This window comes from Cydia fagiglandana, chromosome 10 (genome assembly GCF_963556715.1).
Source record: "Cydia fagiglandana chromosome 10, ilCydFagi1.1, whole genome shotgun sequence".
Taxonomy (NCBI): Eukaryota; Metazoa; Arthropoda; class Insecta; order Lepidoptera; family Tortricidae; genus Cydia; species Cydia fagiglandana.
In genome coordinates, this window is record NC_085941.1 from 5,880,655 (window position 1) to 5,897,380 (window position 16,726).

Sequence of the window (16,726 nt, forward strand, 5' to 3'; positions counted from 1 at the left end):
ATATTTGGTAGCTTTGGTCATCCATTATACCACAGATTAATTAATTAATGTTAATAAATTAAGATTGACGACCAGTCTGGCTTAGTGACCCTGCCTGTGAAGCCGATGGTCCTGGGTTCGAATCCCAGTAAGGGCATTTATTTGTGTGATGACACAGATATTTGTTACTGAGTCATGGTTGTTTTCTATGTATTTAAGTACATATTTACATATTATATATATCGTTGTCTGAGTACCCACAACACAAGCCTTCTTGAGCTTACTGTGGGACTTAGTCAATCTGTGTAAGAATGTGAATATTTATTTATTTATTCCTCTTCCCCCCGGACCACCGACTGGTGTTAACGTAGTTTTAATCCACGTCTCTTTTATTATTAAAATTAAATTAAATTTAAATAAATTAAATCTGTGCATAAAAATAGGACAGCATAAAACAGAAGCGATCGCGGTGCGAGACACACGAAGCGCTGAGGCCCTGGTACCAGAGTTGTGAGCATAGCATCGAGCGCCCTACCGCTACCTGCGCACGCGTCACCATTAGCGCGCTAGCTCCGCCCCCTCATTAGTGCGCTGCTACGCGATTTGCGCAGCGCGCCGAGACAAAAGACATAACCGGCCATAGCGGCGCACGAGTACTTACCTCTTATCTGCTTATAGATTCCTGGTAGCATGGCAGGCAAAACCAATGAAAATAGCGACATGGAGAAAGCTCTTCTAGAGGCCAACACAATGGGCCCCGAAGGGATAAAAACCCCGGATAACACATATAGCACAGCGAGGAGCAAACGAAAAAGAGGAACTGATGAGCTCGATCTGGAAAGCTTTAAAGACGAAATAACGAAATTAATATCTACAAAACTGGCAGAGCAACTCGTAGAGATTAAGAAGAACACGACGACGCTTGATGAAATAAAAAAAACAAACTGCAGCATCGAGGGATCCGTGGCCTTCTTATCGGCACAATTTGAAGACTATAAAAATAAAGTAGAGAAGCTAGAAGCGGATGCCCAGCAGGACAGGAAATATATCGCCTCTCTAGAAGCCAAAATCGAGGACCTGCAGCGCGAGAGCCGCGTAACAAACATAGAAATAAAAAATGTCCCATCACAAAAACCGGAAACCAAAGAAAATATGATTGGCATGGTATCACAACTTGGCAACCATGTTAAGTGTCAAATAAAAACCGAAGATATTAAAGATATTTACAGGATCAAAAACAAAAAAACTGACTCTAAGACGTCAACTGTTGTAGTTGAAACCACATCTGTCATCCTAAAAAATGAGGTGCTAAAAAAATGTAAAGACTTCAATATCAAAAACCGAGATAGTTTGAAGGCAAGACACCTAGGTCTAACCTCCGCCCCGGACACACCGATATACGTTTCTGAACAACTTACTTCCCACGCAGCCAGACTATACTTTCTCGCTAGAGACCTAAAAAGAACAAATCTATATAAATACTGCTGGACAAATTATGGAAGAATTTACCTGCGGAAAAGTGATAACTCGCGGATAATATTGATAACGAGCGAAGCCCAGCTTGACCGCCTGAGGAACGAGGGCCCGCGAAGGCAGGAAGATAACGCGCAAAATAACATGGACTGTGAATGCCCGGGAGCCAGACCCTCTACACAAATGTGACTATACCTATTATTATTACTACTCCTAGTTCAAAATGTGTTAAGTGTACTTAGTAAGTATAAGTTTAACCCAATTATTACTGTAACAAATAACTCAGAACAGAAGAAACTAGACATAAACTACAATACCAATTCACCACCTAGAAACTCATGGCACCCTAGTATCCAGCTATACGTGACTCTTTTCAAAATGTGCATCTGTTATGTTATAATATTTGCTTATCGCTCATGGATAATTTTATGGATCCCTGGTAATTTTTCTAACTCAAACTCAAACATAAAATCCAAATTCAATAAAATGCGTGAAAAACCAACCAACAATGATGAACCATGCGCCCCTAGTAATCTGTTTCCATATTTCAAATTTAATATTCAAAAAAACTCAAGACAGAAACTACACTTAAACCTCAATACTAACTCAACACTCCTAAAGTTATGGCACCCTAGTATCCCTACCCAGGTACACACGAGTCCGTTAAAAATATGCATTTATGTTATAACCTCTCTTTATCGTTCATTGATAAACTCATGCGTCCCTGATAAGTCTGTTATAGAAACAAACACTAAACTAAACATCAAATTTAATAAAACACGTGAAATACAAACCAATAAAGACCCATGCGCCCCTAGTACCTCGCTTCACGACATCAAGAGTTATACCCAACTCTGTGTCTGCCCCCCCCGGCACACACCCACAACTCACGCATACACAATATGTAATATACAACCATAATAATATACTCCTTATTGGTCTCCAATTATCACTCGTACGTAAAACTGAACATTCACAGCTTACAACACTGAAACAAATTGATTCACATAAACCGCACTTGTTTTGCCTATTTTCCAAGAATACCCATTTCAAACCCTATCTGGTTAACATTAGTCATAGTCACTCTTACAAAAGTGAATATTCACCAAAATGTACTAAATGACATTGACAGCATGGAAGTAGCCCATTCTTTTGAATGTAGCCCACATGATCTATTCAAACACATACCTAAACCCAATAATAGAACCATTACAGTTGTATCGCAGAATATCCGCAGTATCTACACAAACTTCCACGATTTTTTAATAACTCTATCCCTTCTTGACTTTGAACCTGACATCATAATCTTTACAGAATGTAGACTAAATTCAATAAAACCCACACCTCACCTAGCTAACTACTCATCTTTGTCCACCTCAAATCACTTAAATCAAAATGACGGTGTAGTTGCATTTGTAAAAACAAACTTAAATGCTACAATAAAAGAAATAAAACTTGAACATGCTTCGTGCTTGCAAATAATAGTTCACAACACAACTGTCCTGGGGATCTATAGATCCCCATCTAACAACAATGCAATTAACTTTGTTAACTCCCTTAATGAGCATCTAGAATCGCTCCGCTCTAATACCCTAGTCATTGCAGGAGACATTAATATTAACTTGATCCCGCGTACCCAAGAAACTCAATACGAGTATAATAACAGGCATAACTATCTCCACATGTTAAGTGCACATGGGATTCTACCTGGCCTTTTAAAACCTACACGTCTGAGCAGCTGTCTGGACCATATTATGCTAAAAATAAATAAAACTAAGAATACTGCCTACACAGCCACTATCCACACTTCAATAACGGACCATAGCACCACATTCTTACTTCTATTTTATAACAAAACGGTTGAATCCACTCGTAAATCCATCGAAGTCATAAACTACAAAATCGCTGCGGAAAAACTACTCGATAAACACTTAGAAACTCTTTTATCCAGCACTGATCCAAACTATGTTATAAACCAATTAATTAGCAACCTAACCGAATCGCTCAATGACAGTAAAACGGTTAAATCTGTACCTAGATGTCGTAGAACAATTAAACCGTGGATCACACCGGGCATTCTGCGCTGCATCAAAAACAGAAACAAAATGCAGATGAAACTTAGATCGGAACCGGAAAATGAGACACTGAGGGTTACGTTCAAAAGGTACCGAAATTTTACGACAAATTTAATTAAAAAACTAAAACGCAACTACGAGCGTCAATTATTGGAACAAAACAAGAAAAACTCCAAAGCTTTATGGACTACTATCAAAAGTATTACTAACCTCAAGGGAAATAAAAGTGACAACACCGAACTTCTGAAACACAAACCTGACACAAACGAGGCGTTAAACCACATTAATCATTTCTTCTCAAACATCGGAAAACAACTAGCATCCGACATTGTGGACTCTGACATTACTTCAACAACTGACACTGGATCTACTCAAAATCATTCACTGCCCTCATCTTTTGTCCTACTTGACACTGACCCCCACGAGGTAGAAAATATACTTATGTCACTCAAATCCGACAGTGCGACGGGCATTGATGGTATACCCACAAGGTTTCTTAAACTCTGCAAATCCGTTATAGCACCAATAGTCAGCCACCTAACAAACTTATGTTTCGCCCAGGGTGTTTTCCCCAAACCTTTAAAGAAATCTTTGGTCACACCTGTCTACAAGAGTGGTGAGAGAACGGAACCTAACAACTATAGACCGATCTCGGTTCTTACTACCATATCTAAAATAATAGAAAAATTGATTAATATTAGACTCGTTAACTATCTTAATAAATTTCAACTGTTATCAAAATTCCAATTCGGTTTCAGACAAGGGACATCGACTGAAGACGCTATCCTTAACCTAACTTCTAGAGTAACTAAAGACGTTGACAACGGGAATAAATGCCTAGCTGTCTTTCTCGATCTTAAAAAAGCTTTCGACACGGTGTCTCTCCCCACTCTTGTAAAAAAGCTCGAGCGTTGCGGCATCAGGGGAAAACCGCTAGACCTACTCAGTGACTATCTCCGAGGTCGAACGCAAAGGGTTAAAATTGGAGGCCAATACAGTGATGAGGCAGATGTGACTTTCGGCGTACCGCAAGGCAGTGTACTTGGACCCACTTTGTTCCTCGTTTATATAAATGATCTCACTGACATGAATATTCGTAAGGGTTACATAATCTCATATGCCGATGACACTGTCGTGGTTTTCACAGGGAGTAACTGGGAGTCAGTTTTTGAAGCCGCGGAAAGGGGCCTGCAAAAGATTAATATATGGCTGAATAAAAATCTATTAACCTTGAACGCGGCCAAAACAAACTACATTTGCTTCTCTAAAATTAACAATGCCCAACCGAAACCAAATCTTAGTCTAAAAATTCATGTCTGTAACTTTCAATCTCCCCTGACATGTCAATGCAGAGCTCTAGATAAAGTAGAAACTACAAAATATCTTGGCATCATAATTGATCAGCGGCTCTCTTGGCATCAACATATAGAATATTTGAACGGAAGAATTCGTAAACTAGTCTGGATTTTCAAAAATCTCCGTCATGTAACTAATAAAACACTTATACAACAAATCTACATTGCTCTTGCGCAATCAATTATTACATACTGTATACCAGTGTGGGGGAGTGCAAATAAGACTAAGTTTCTCGAACTTGAGAGAGGGCAGAGGTGTCTCTTGAAAACAATGTTCTTTAAACAGTATAGGTATCCAACCTCAGACCTTTACGCGGAGTGCAAACTGCTCAGCATACGTAAACTTTACATCGTCTCAGCAATCGTACGATTTCACAGGACAATAAAATTCGACCCTCGGTCAGAAATTGGAAGACGAAAATATAGAGTTGTCCCTGTACCCAGTAATAAATCAGCTTATGCTAGGAGACAGTATGAGGTACAATCCGCGATCTTATACAATAAAATAAATAGGGAACTAAATATTTACTCGAAAAATGTATACGAATGTAAACAAATAGTTTGTAACTGGTTACACAAACTAGACTACAGTAAGACTGAAAATTTGATTCATAAATAACTAATATTTATAAAGGAGGATCTTAATTCATGTAATTAAGGATAAAACCTCTATCATCTAATAATTTACACTAGCACTGAAATATTTACACTAGCACTGAAATATATATATATATATATATAATACCCCAACTACTAAAGTGAGCACACACACACGCACATGCACACGCACACACACACACACAAACACACACACACACACACACATACACATACACACACGCATAGATTGTAACTTAGTTCTATAGTTTTAGTTCTTAAGATACTTAATGTAACATAGTTATACTAATTTTCATATTACAATGTATTACAATGTTCTAATTAGTTACCAATTAACAATATGGAAGAGCGAGGCTTTCTGATACAGGTACACTATACCTACTAGAAGGTCTCGACCCCTTGTATTATGTATTACTTTAGGTTGAATGAAATAAATTATATTATTATTATAAATTATATTATTATTATTATTTATTTATTATTAGTGTTAATAAATATTAGACTCGGTTACTTTACCCCGCCAATTCCTTACCTACTTATAGAGTTGCTTTATTTCCATCTCTTTTCTCAATATATCAAACCAAAAGTGCTTTCAAAAGTCCGATCATGATTTGAAAACCGACCCCTAGGCACATCACTAACAGATTGAATAGAAATTCCGTTTTAACTTAAGGGTTAGGGTTAACGGTTAACAATGTTAACCTAGAGCCTATTAGCCTAGAGTACCTACCGATCAGTTCACTAATGTACCACAGGCCAAAAAAGCATTACAGAAGCGCTGGCCTTCAAAGTTCCTTTAAATATTTTATGGCTGGATGCCAAAGCGGTCGATTTACGAGCGGAGCCGGAGCGTCGGAGCAAGGCCACGCGAAACGCCAAATGCATGTTTCTACTTTTATTCGGACTTGTCAATCAAAGTTGTGGCTTCCATTCTTCCTTTATGCCAGGGGCGGGATTTGGCCCGCAAATCTGCCAATCTGCCTCGCGAAAAGATCGCCAAATTTCACACAATCTGGCCTGCGAAAATCCTCAAAAAGCTCCAAGTTCAAAGTTCGGGTATAACAGTTTAGGGACCCCTTATTTTCTTTTTGTTCCACTTTACTTACTTACTTTTACACGCTTTATTCCACTTTTTGACCGCATCCTTAAGGAGATCATCAGTTTAGCTAGCTAATAACTTCAAGCATTGGTGTTGGAATCTTTACTAAAGCCACTGACTTCCAAGTTCCAAACCAATGGGAAACTAGTTAGGACATATTGGGAAAGCAACTGAATAATTACTAATTGCATGTTGTTAGTTTTTCAGTAGGCTTGTGAAGTCAATCAACAAATTTGCAATGTCCTCCTCATCGTAATTAAAGGTTGCACCTGAACGAAGTTCGGAGCATACTAAACTTAGTACCTAAACTCTAGGCCAAAGAATACAGAAGTCAGTCAAATTTATCATAAGCTATCTGACATATTACATGAGAAACTACAGGAAAAGGTGCATGTCAAAAGACATAACAAAACTTTAGTCAAAGCGATAAAAACCAGAAAGCTGTAACATTTTGAACGCAATCACCAGAACCACCCTCGTCAACGGTTCGTGGTGTCAGGCTATTTCCATCCAAAGATACTTATTATGCTGGCTTATTGTTTCTTATTATGGCTGGGGTTTCTCCGTATTTATTTAACAGACACGTCATTTATTTAAAAACGTGTGACGGAGAAAATAAGAAGTTACAAATACCGTTCGAAATCATAACCCTCCTTTTGCGTTGCCGTAGTCGGGTAAAAATAGAGTTAGCGCAAGAAATTATTTAATGAAATTTTGTTTCTTATACGAATCTATAGTCGCACCAAACAAAGTCTGCAGCGGATTTGATAGCCGACGCATTGTAAGTGTTATGTATACGACATAATTTCATAGAAGTTTGACGTTTAAAATGACACTTGCATTGCGTGGGCTATCAAAATCGCTGCAGACTTTTTACGGTCTCACTATAACTGCTAATGTTCAAATGAACTCCCGTCTAGCAATGTACAAATTGCAGAACATTCCCAAAAAGCGGAAACGTTCTCGAGAATGTTCTCAGAACATTCCTGCAACATGGAAATTATTGTTTAAACAAGAGGATATACTTGAAATAAAGTTTAAATAGGCATAACTTAAAACTAAATGTTATTATGCATATATTATTGTCTATTACAGTTAGCTATTTTGTTGATGTGATAAATTTACCAATAAGTTGCTTAAATTCTCACTGTATATCAGAGAACATTTCGACTTACGACAATTTTTTCCAAAATTTTTTTTTGTTTCATTAGAATCTAGAGGCCTCTGTCTCCCGCCATGCCAAATCTCAGCGCGCTCGGACCTACTTGAAAAAAAAAAGTCGGCCATTTTGATTTTTTTAATGCAATTTATTTTGTCTCGGGGCCCTCTATGACATTTGGTCGAGCACCCCCCACCTATCACGCACCGTTTAAAAGTTGCCATACAAAATAAAAGTGGCCAGTTTTCCCGCAATTGTAGAATTTTTCCAAAAAAAATTTTTTCATAGGTATGTAGGGGACCCCGAGATTCCGTGACCAAAATTTCAGCGCGCTAGGACAAAATTAAAAAAGGTAAAAATAAGTCGGCCATATTGAAAAAAAATGGCGGCGTCAAAAACTGCCAGGGTCCGTCTATGTGACATTTGGTCGAGCACCCCCCACCTAAGTCTGACCGTTTGGCCGGGCCGTCATACATTTTTCTGACCGGAAGCGGACGACCAAAAGTCGGAATTTTCTGGGGGTAAGGACTACACCTAAACTATCGTGAATATTCATGGTATAAACTACGATAAATAAATAAATTCTCGTTCTCGAGAACATTCTCAGAAGTTACCGAGAATTTCTCATGTGGAAAGTTTCGCAACTTTGGAAAGTTCTCGTGCGTGCATTGCTACTCCCGTCGCATACAACATAGAACTAAACAAATTTCCTAAGTTTATGGTGTTGTAAGTATAATTATTATTTTTATTACTGATAACTTTGAAAAGAAACCAAAAAATATTCGATGCAGCGAATGTAGTTTTATCAATGTATTTATAAAATGGCACAGCTTTTAAAAATAGAACCAACAACAAATTCTTTGCTCAAATACACGCACGAAAATCTCATAACCGGATTCATTACTTACTTATCCAATTTTACAAATACTTATCCAATATAACAAATCCTCGGAAGGCGATATCCTTACCACGTGTCCGGCGATTCTTTGACACAGAAAAGGTTCAGTAGTGGCTAAGGGAGGTCGCCCCACAAATTAATAGTAAGGAGGGGTCGTCGCCCTCTATTGGTTTTGTATTAGAAACGTCACGCAACCTTACTATTATTGATAATTTCAGCCAGTCGCTGTTACAGCATAGCTTTTGTTTATCTTTACAAAAGGAATGCTAATCGTTGTTAGTGATTTAGAGCGCTTTCAACTCGTAGTGTCATTCTCTAGTAGAGTTTTTACTGAAATCTGTTTAGTAGAAACTACTTGGTTGTCTAGTCAGAGCATTTCTATTACTATTAAACAGGTATCTTTATTAAAGGCCGATTAGTGTCCAACATAAACCGAAAGTTTATACCTATCTAACACCAAATGCCATTACACTTTCATTCATGTATTACGAGCTTTAAGTATAAGTATTAAAATGCCTTTCTCTAGAGTTAACCAAGCTAAGTTAGCAGCAATTTTGATAGCACAGACAGTGCAAGTGTTAATTATTTTAAACTTCAAACTTGTATGAAATTGTAACGTTTAAATAACACTTGAACAGTCTGGGCTATCAAAATATTCAAAATCGCTGCCAACTTAGCTTGGTCTAACTCTAACAGATTTCCACCTTACGAAACCAAACGCTATTCAGTATTGTCACTCTATCTACTTATTACCTATACAAAAACTGATTTATAACTAAACTGCAAAACGTAATTCAAGACCAAAAAAAGTAAGAAATGTTGCCACTTTTTTACTAGCGCGTCTTGTATTTATGTACAAATAAAGAAATAAAAGTACTTTTTTAAATAGTAGGAGTAAAATTACTAATGAATAAATTATCTTAGCGTGATTATTTATCAAAAGGAATTTACAATTTTAGAAACAAATTATTGCAATGGCAACATTGTCTCACTTTTTTTGGTCTTGAATTACGTTTTGCAGTATAATATTCATATTTATGTATAATTTCAGTAGACCCAAAACCATCTCTATGTCGGCGGCCGATCGTAAGATCAGGCATATCGTGAAACGTGAAAATCTTTGACTCATTCTCTGAGTCGACGAAGCCCAGCTACGCGGGGCTCCTATTTCTGGCCAGTTTGCCCTTCGGGCATATGGAGCAACCTAACGAACCTATCCTACCTATATATTGGTTTAATGTCACTATCGTCAAAACATTACACAGGAACATTACGATCTGCCTAATCTTACGATCTGCCGCCGACATCTATATTAACCACAGACAACATATAACACAAAACCGATTCTTTCTCTCAGCTAATTAGTGAATGGACAGATCTTCCTGACACTAAACAATGTAATAGAGATTTATTTTGTTTACACAGACGGATCTTTTGAAACTAAAGCCAAGTCTTTATTGAAATCAGGTCATTGGCTCGCCAAAAACAAATGAATTCCCGCGTTTTACAGCGATCAAGTGACGAAAGTATAAAGTATGCACCAAAATAGCCAAATATATCGATTTGTTTATATTATATAACTATGTTTAATTTTTTTTATCTAAATTTTTCTAGTACATTACATAAGGTTTACTCGGGTAATTCCGAATGTCGAAAACTGTCGGATAATTCCGAAAAGAGACTTTTATTATGATGGAATTAAGGGTGATTTTCATCTGAATTTCGGAATTATCCGAAATTCGGTATTACCCGAATACACCTTAACGGTTTTACAGAGTAGGTAAGTACCTAGTAGTTAGATCTGTAAACTCAGATTTCCTGAATAAGTAAGGTTGTATTTTGTTACTATATAGCTCTTAAGGAAATTATTTACCAAGATGCTTACCTACCGCCAATAATATTTTGCACAGCAAATTGCTTAGGCAAGTACCTATACACATAGGTACAGTTAGCAGCATATTCTGCCTAACAGCTGTAATTAAGAGCCGATACAGACGGACCGCCGCCCGGCTGCAATTTGCATGGGAACAGCTGCACGCCGACTGCATGCCAACTGCAACGTTCGTCGGCGTGCAGTTCCCATACAAGTTTCAGTCGGGTTGCAGTCCATCTGTACCGGCCCTAAATTGTGTGTCAAATATGTTCTGCTAAATTAAATCTGCGAACAACTAACTGACGTGATGAATTGGTTCCTTAATAAAACTAGATGGGTTTGCTTTTGGGTTATATATAAATTATAAAGTATTTTAGTTTCAATAGCCTGTAAATCTCGCTGTCATTGCATTATTTTGTTGCTGTTTGCGTGAATTCAACTCTAGGGCTCTATATCCTGTGTAATGTGTACAATAAAGTTTTACACATTTTCCTAATTGTCTATGTTTGTGTGTATAAATAAAGGTTTTTTGCTGCAGAAAAATGTTTACGAGCAACATTTACAGGCAGTTGATTAATGAAACGCAGACAATGTTCTCTAGTGAGTATGCTACCTACGTCAGTTACGCAAACTGACAGATGGCCTGTCATAAAACAATATACTTCTACTTCCTCGTGTGATCTCACATTGTGTATGACTAGCTTAAATATAATATAAATATTGGGAAAAGCTTTCCAGACACAGCATGAAATACGCCCCATTTCGAAATGCAATTTAAAAAAAAACAGTAATACCTAGCGTCTAGCTAGCGCGCAGTCACGTGAGTATTGCAAGTTTGAAGATAATATTGATATCTAATGGTTATCACATTAAACGGTCTGAATACGCCCCTTGATGTTTGTATAGGATGGTTTCGATTTCAGTTCAGGCAGGGAAAAACTCTAGGGTTTCTTATGTATTTGACTTCACATTTAATTCTCCTTGAATTGAACCTTTCATCGACTTACGGTATACAAGTTATACATACATATGTATAGTTGGTCAAGCAAATCTTGTCAGTAGAAAATGGCGGGAAATTTAAAAAAGGCGCAAAAGGTTATCGCCCCATAGAAAATTTGAATTTCGCGCCTTTTCCTACTCACAAGATTTGCTTGACCAACTATACCTATCTGTTTGACCCAATGGTTGGCTGATAGAGAAAATGACTTGTAGCATACATCCGGCATTTGTAAATAAATATCAATAGAACGAATACGAATCTGCATTTATTTATGAAGATTATTAGCTTGTGTTCCTCTGTTACTCAATCATTTTTGCACAAACGGAGGCAATAACCTATGTAGGTAGTTGCCATTCCAAATTCATAGGTAAGTATATGATTTTTAGCGCTAGAATAACGGCGTTAGTAACACATATAGAAGACACGCTCAGTAAGCTAAGCAGGCTAGTTATAATCATAGATTTTATCACAATAGTAAAGTTGTAATAAATATTATGAACGCTGCTCAAACGTTGCGCGATTCCTAGCATACCCGCGCCAAAGAAAAGTTCCTGCAAACAGTAATTTAAAAAAAATACATGTATTATACCAACCTTGACAAAAAATCCTTTCAATCCTTAATAATGCACCACCGAAACGCACTTCAAAATTCAAATTTCGAACACTACACACTAGCGCGCGTCGCTTCCCATTCGAAAAAAAAGAAAAACCAAAATGGCGCTTTTACCGCGCACTGGAATTAGTACCTAAAGTCGTTTTGCGTGTTTAGTTGGGTTAGTTGGGGTTAGTCGGGGAAAACGACAGGCGGACCGCGCGGAGAGGACGTCGAGACTGAGTTTCAGTGGGCGGTTGCCGCCTAGCTGCGGGAAAGTGGCGTGCGGTGCGTCATGCAATAATGTTCAATTTAACAAAAATATGGCATTATGTATGTTAGGTAACGTACTAATGCTCGACATGCTAATGCCACAGAATAAATAATAGTACTAGGTACAGAAGACTCACTCTCTAACAAAACGCGTCTGTTCCGATCAGCACAGATATGGCCGCTAGGTGGCGACAGCGCCACGCGCGGCTTATGGCAAACCCCAAAATTGGGGTCGAACGGTTGTACTTTTAGCTACCTGTACCAAAGCGACCAAATCGCGGAGTGAGACACGCCTGCTAATGCCCAATAGATGACGCGATGACGCCTTGCTGTCACCTCTATTGACAATTACTTTTTCAAGATGACATGTACTGGGACCGCGTCAAGGATCGACGTTTACCTTATTGGATTTAATTTAAGAGGCGCGGAAATTATTTCCCTGGATAACGGCCAATAAAAATATCCGCTACATTTCAAAATAGGTTTTTTTACTTTTTTTAAAGATCTGATGAGGGTCTCTATTGTTTCTCATAAAGTTTTAGGTCATAATCAATTATCGTACATTTTCCAGCATTTAAATGTTTTTTTTTTATGGTGCAGCGGAGTGGTATTAACGGAACTGAAATGGTAAAATAAGGTTAATGTTAAAATAATTAACGCTAATTAATCATTAGGGTTGAAATTATTTATCTATACCTTGTCCGCATTTTCGTTAGTCATAAGTAATTAGTAAAGGTTTTTCTCAGAAACGCGTAACTTTTCAGAATTGTCATAAAACAAACCTAACCTATCAATAGAATAACCTTACGAAAATCCTGAAAAGTTAACGGTATCAGAATTATGATTAAATATAATAACTATTTCATTTAGTAGAGTCAGTAAAAATAGAAAATAACTGATAATTTTTACTGGTTACATCAATGTTTACTTACTTAGTTTAGTTACATTGTTCTGAAACCGTATATAGTGTAGGCATATTGTATGTTTAAGAGCCATGGAAGAGCCTAATATTTTACTAGAGCGAGTGAATTTAAGGGGGATTTATTTAATTATTTAAGGGGGAGGCCTATGTTCAGCAGTGGACGTCTTATATGGCTGATATGATGATGATGACGAGTGAATTTAACGATACATATTTTTCGCCATTGCATAACACCATCCCAACATTCATACAACACGTATTAAACAGCCAACGAGCGAATTCAAAAGCTATCGACTAAAAATAACGACAACGTGCGCCTAAAAGAATTGTTTACTCGTCGTCGGGCGTAAGCCTGGGGGCCTACCGCGAACCATGTTCGACGTGTTGCCTCCCTGTCGCACTTGTAAATTTGTACGTAAGTGCGACAGCAAGGCAAAACGTCGGAAGTGGCTCGCGGTAGGCCCTCTGCTAAGCCAACGCTTATGGTTAAAACTATAAAAATAGTGATTGTAGTGAAGTGCATCGATATCGATAGATTCACCTATTAATTTCACACAGAAAGTACGGTACAAAAGAAAACCCTATATGTAGAGACGGACTACAGTCGTATTCGAACAATGAGATATGTCAAATACTAGATACCTATTGAAACGATATGGATTGGATATGTCAATTGTTAGTGCCAAACAAGTGTCAACATTGACATTTCTTCCAACAAAAACGTCACATTTGACACTGACATATACAATCTATATCGTTTCCATATATATTATTTGACGTATCTTAAAGTTCGAATATGGATGCAAGATAACTTTGCATGGCATTAATTGTAAATTTAATGATTCTAAGTGTGGGAATGTCGTCGTACCTAAGTGTAAAATTTCTATGAAAATTTGACGTTTGCATTAATGACACCTTCACACTTCGTTGTATTAAAGTCAAATAAATTATAGGTACAATCAATCTTCTGTTTCTGGACACGTTTTAAAAGCCTTTAATTGTATTTTATCATGCACATATTATCAAGTAAAACAAGACACATGTGTACTAATTTTTATAGTTTTTTTTAAGACTAATGGACAATAATGATATGAGGCAGGTACGTGAATCCACGGTTATCTACTTACAGTCGATTGTAAAATTCAGGTATAGTTTTGTTAAACCGAATGTATATATACATAACAATACTTGCGAGTTGCTTCCCTTTCACACTAGAATTACTAGTGAATATAAACAATGGAAAAAGAAGATATTCTTAGAGGCTCATAATCTATGTTTCGTTCATTTGTTAATTTGCATAAAGATCAAGTCTTAAATATTATCTTGACAAGCAATTGTGGTCCGTTTTCTTGTAAACCATTGCCCTCACTTCGCTCTGGCAGCTATTTCTGTAGCTGACTCTACGCAGGCGTGACGTTCTTAACGGTAAACCACTTGTTATTTCGGACGGTGTTTTAAATACCTATTTAATCCAATTTCATTTATTTGGAAACCACATGTGACCGTTTTGGCCTTATCGATAATCGCTTTTATTAAGTTGCCAAAATGGCTTTCACTCCGAAAATAAGCGGGTTATAAAATAAGTTGCATTAATAAAATGTTAAAGCAAATCTCCATTGCGCAAAATTAAAAACTTAGAAGGCAAGCACTAAGTAACGTAATTAACTACTTATATACCGAAATCGTATTTAAAAAAACTTCAATAAAACACACGATTGAACACCTATCTACTTAAACCTACTATAACCATAACATTCCATAATCGATGATCGAGTAAAAATTAACAATCCATAATAGATTTTCTACTCTGAAAGTGGGTTGAAATTTGAAATGAAAGTAATATGCTTACACCCTGTTATGGCAGAAAAATGAAAAGTTATAAACTTCAAATTAGTAGGGTAGGGTAGGGTAGTAGGGGCAAGGGCCCCATAAACACTAAACGGACACAAATTCCAAAAATATTAAAATATCCCATTTCGTACATTTTTTTTCATGTCTATCTTCTACTTTTAGTACTTTTCCTAATCAGAACACGACACCGAATACGTACATATATATATATATATATATATATATATATATATATATATATATATATATATATATATAATATATGCCCTTAAACGGATCACCACTATTTTTGTAGAGTATTTACTCGGTGATCCCTGGTTAACATTTTTTTAATTTTTCGATAAATAAAATACCCGAACCTAATACAATATACTATAGGTACCTATCCTTTCCCATCACTAGCTGGTTCAACTACTTCGCTACTTCAGCGTATCCAGAAGAAAATCAAAACAAACTATCTCATGTAAACTCTCTTTGCTATCACTTTAAGGTAAAAAGAGCCTTATTACTGCCCCTTAGGGTAGGGCCTCATAGCAAATAGTAAAACTGTATTAATCTTCCGTGAAAGTTGGTGGACTGAACTTTACCACACTACGAATAATTTACAAAATAAGTGGTCGCAAAGCACTTGGCCGCTCGAGATGATTTATTGACAGTTGACTTTAAACCTTCTCACGTTAGCTCAGAGACTATTTTAAAAGTTTTCATTGTGATATTACAGCGTTTCGGTGGTGACTAGCTTGTCAAATCTATTGCAAGAGTGCATTGAAGTGATATTGAGCAGGTGTAGAGGTGTGCAAAATAAACAGCTTTTTATAGACACACGAGAAAATAACGCAACCTGTACTGTTTTTAATGCTAACATCTGTTCTGTTTAACGCCTGTGTAGTTCCTTGGCCGAAATTAGATTTGTTAAATACCTACATAGGAAATTTATTTATTCAGTAGATAAGAAACGCATCATTAACTTAAGTAGGTACACTAATTGCTCGGGGCAATGCTGAGGGCCTACCGCGAACCACGTTCGACGTGTTGCCTCTCTGTCGCACTTGTAAATTCGTACGTAAGAGTGACAGGGAGGCAACACGTCGAACGTGGTTCGCGGTAAGCCCTCTGGGCCGAACGGAAAACCGAGTCTGCCCGAATGGAGGAGTTTCGCACCCCTGGCGCTACATTCTGTCTTCTATGAAAAGATAACCTTATTCGGTGGTAATTTAATTTTTATATTGGTTTGCTTTGGCTAAGTATTAAACGTCGGTAATATCTGAGTCTATGTGCAAGTGCCGCAACAGTGCCACAGTAAAGTGAAGTAAGGGAACACAGAGGCACCTTATATTAGGGAACCAGCCATGAATGTAGAACCTACCTTAGGTACTACATATTCATTATGCTAAGTTAAACCAATTAGAGGTTTATCTCAAACAAAATTGACTGCAAGCCTAAACTTGAATTCTTCGTCTGAAAATTCAGTTATCTAAATCATTTGTTTTTGAGATAGAGGCGTTGGCGCCCAATATATTCCACGACTCTACTCTTTCCGCAAAGACTCTCTCTACTGC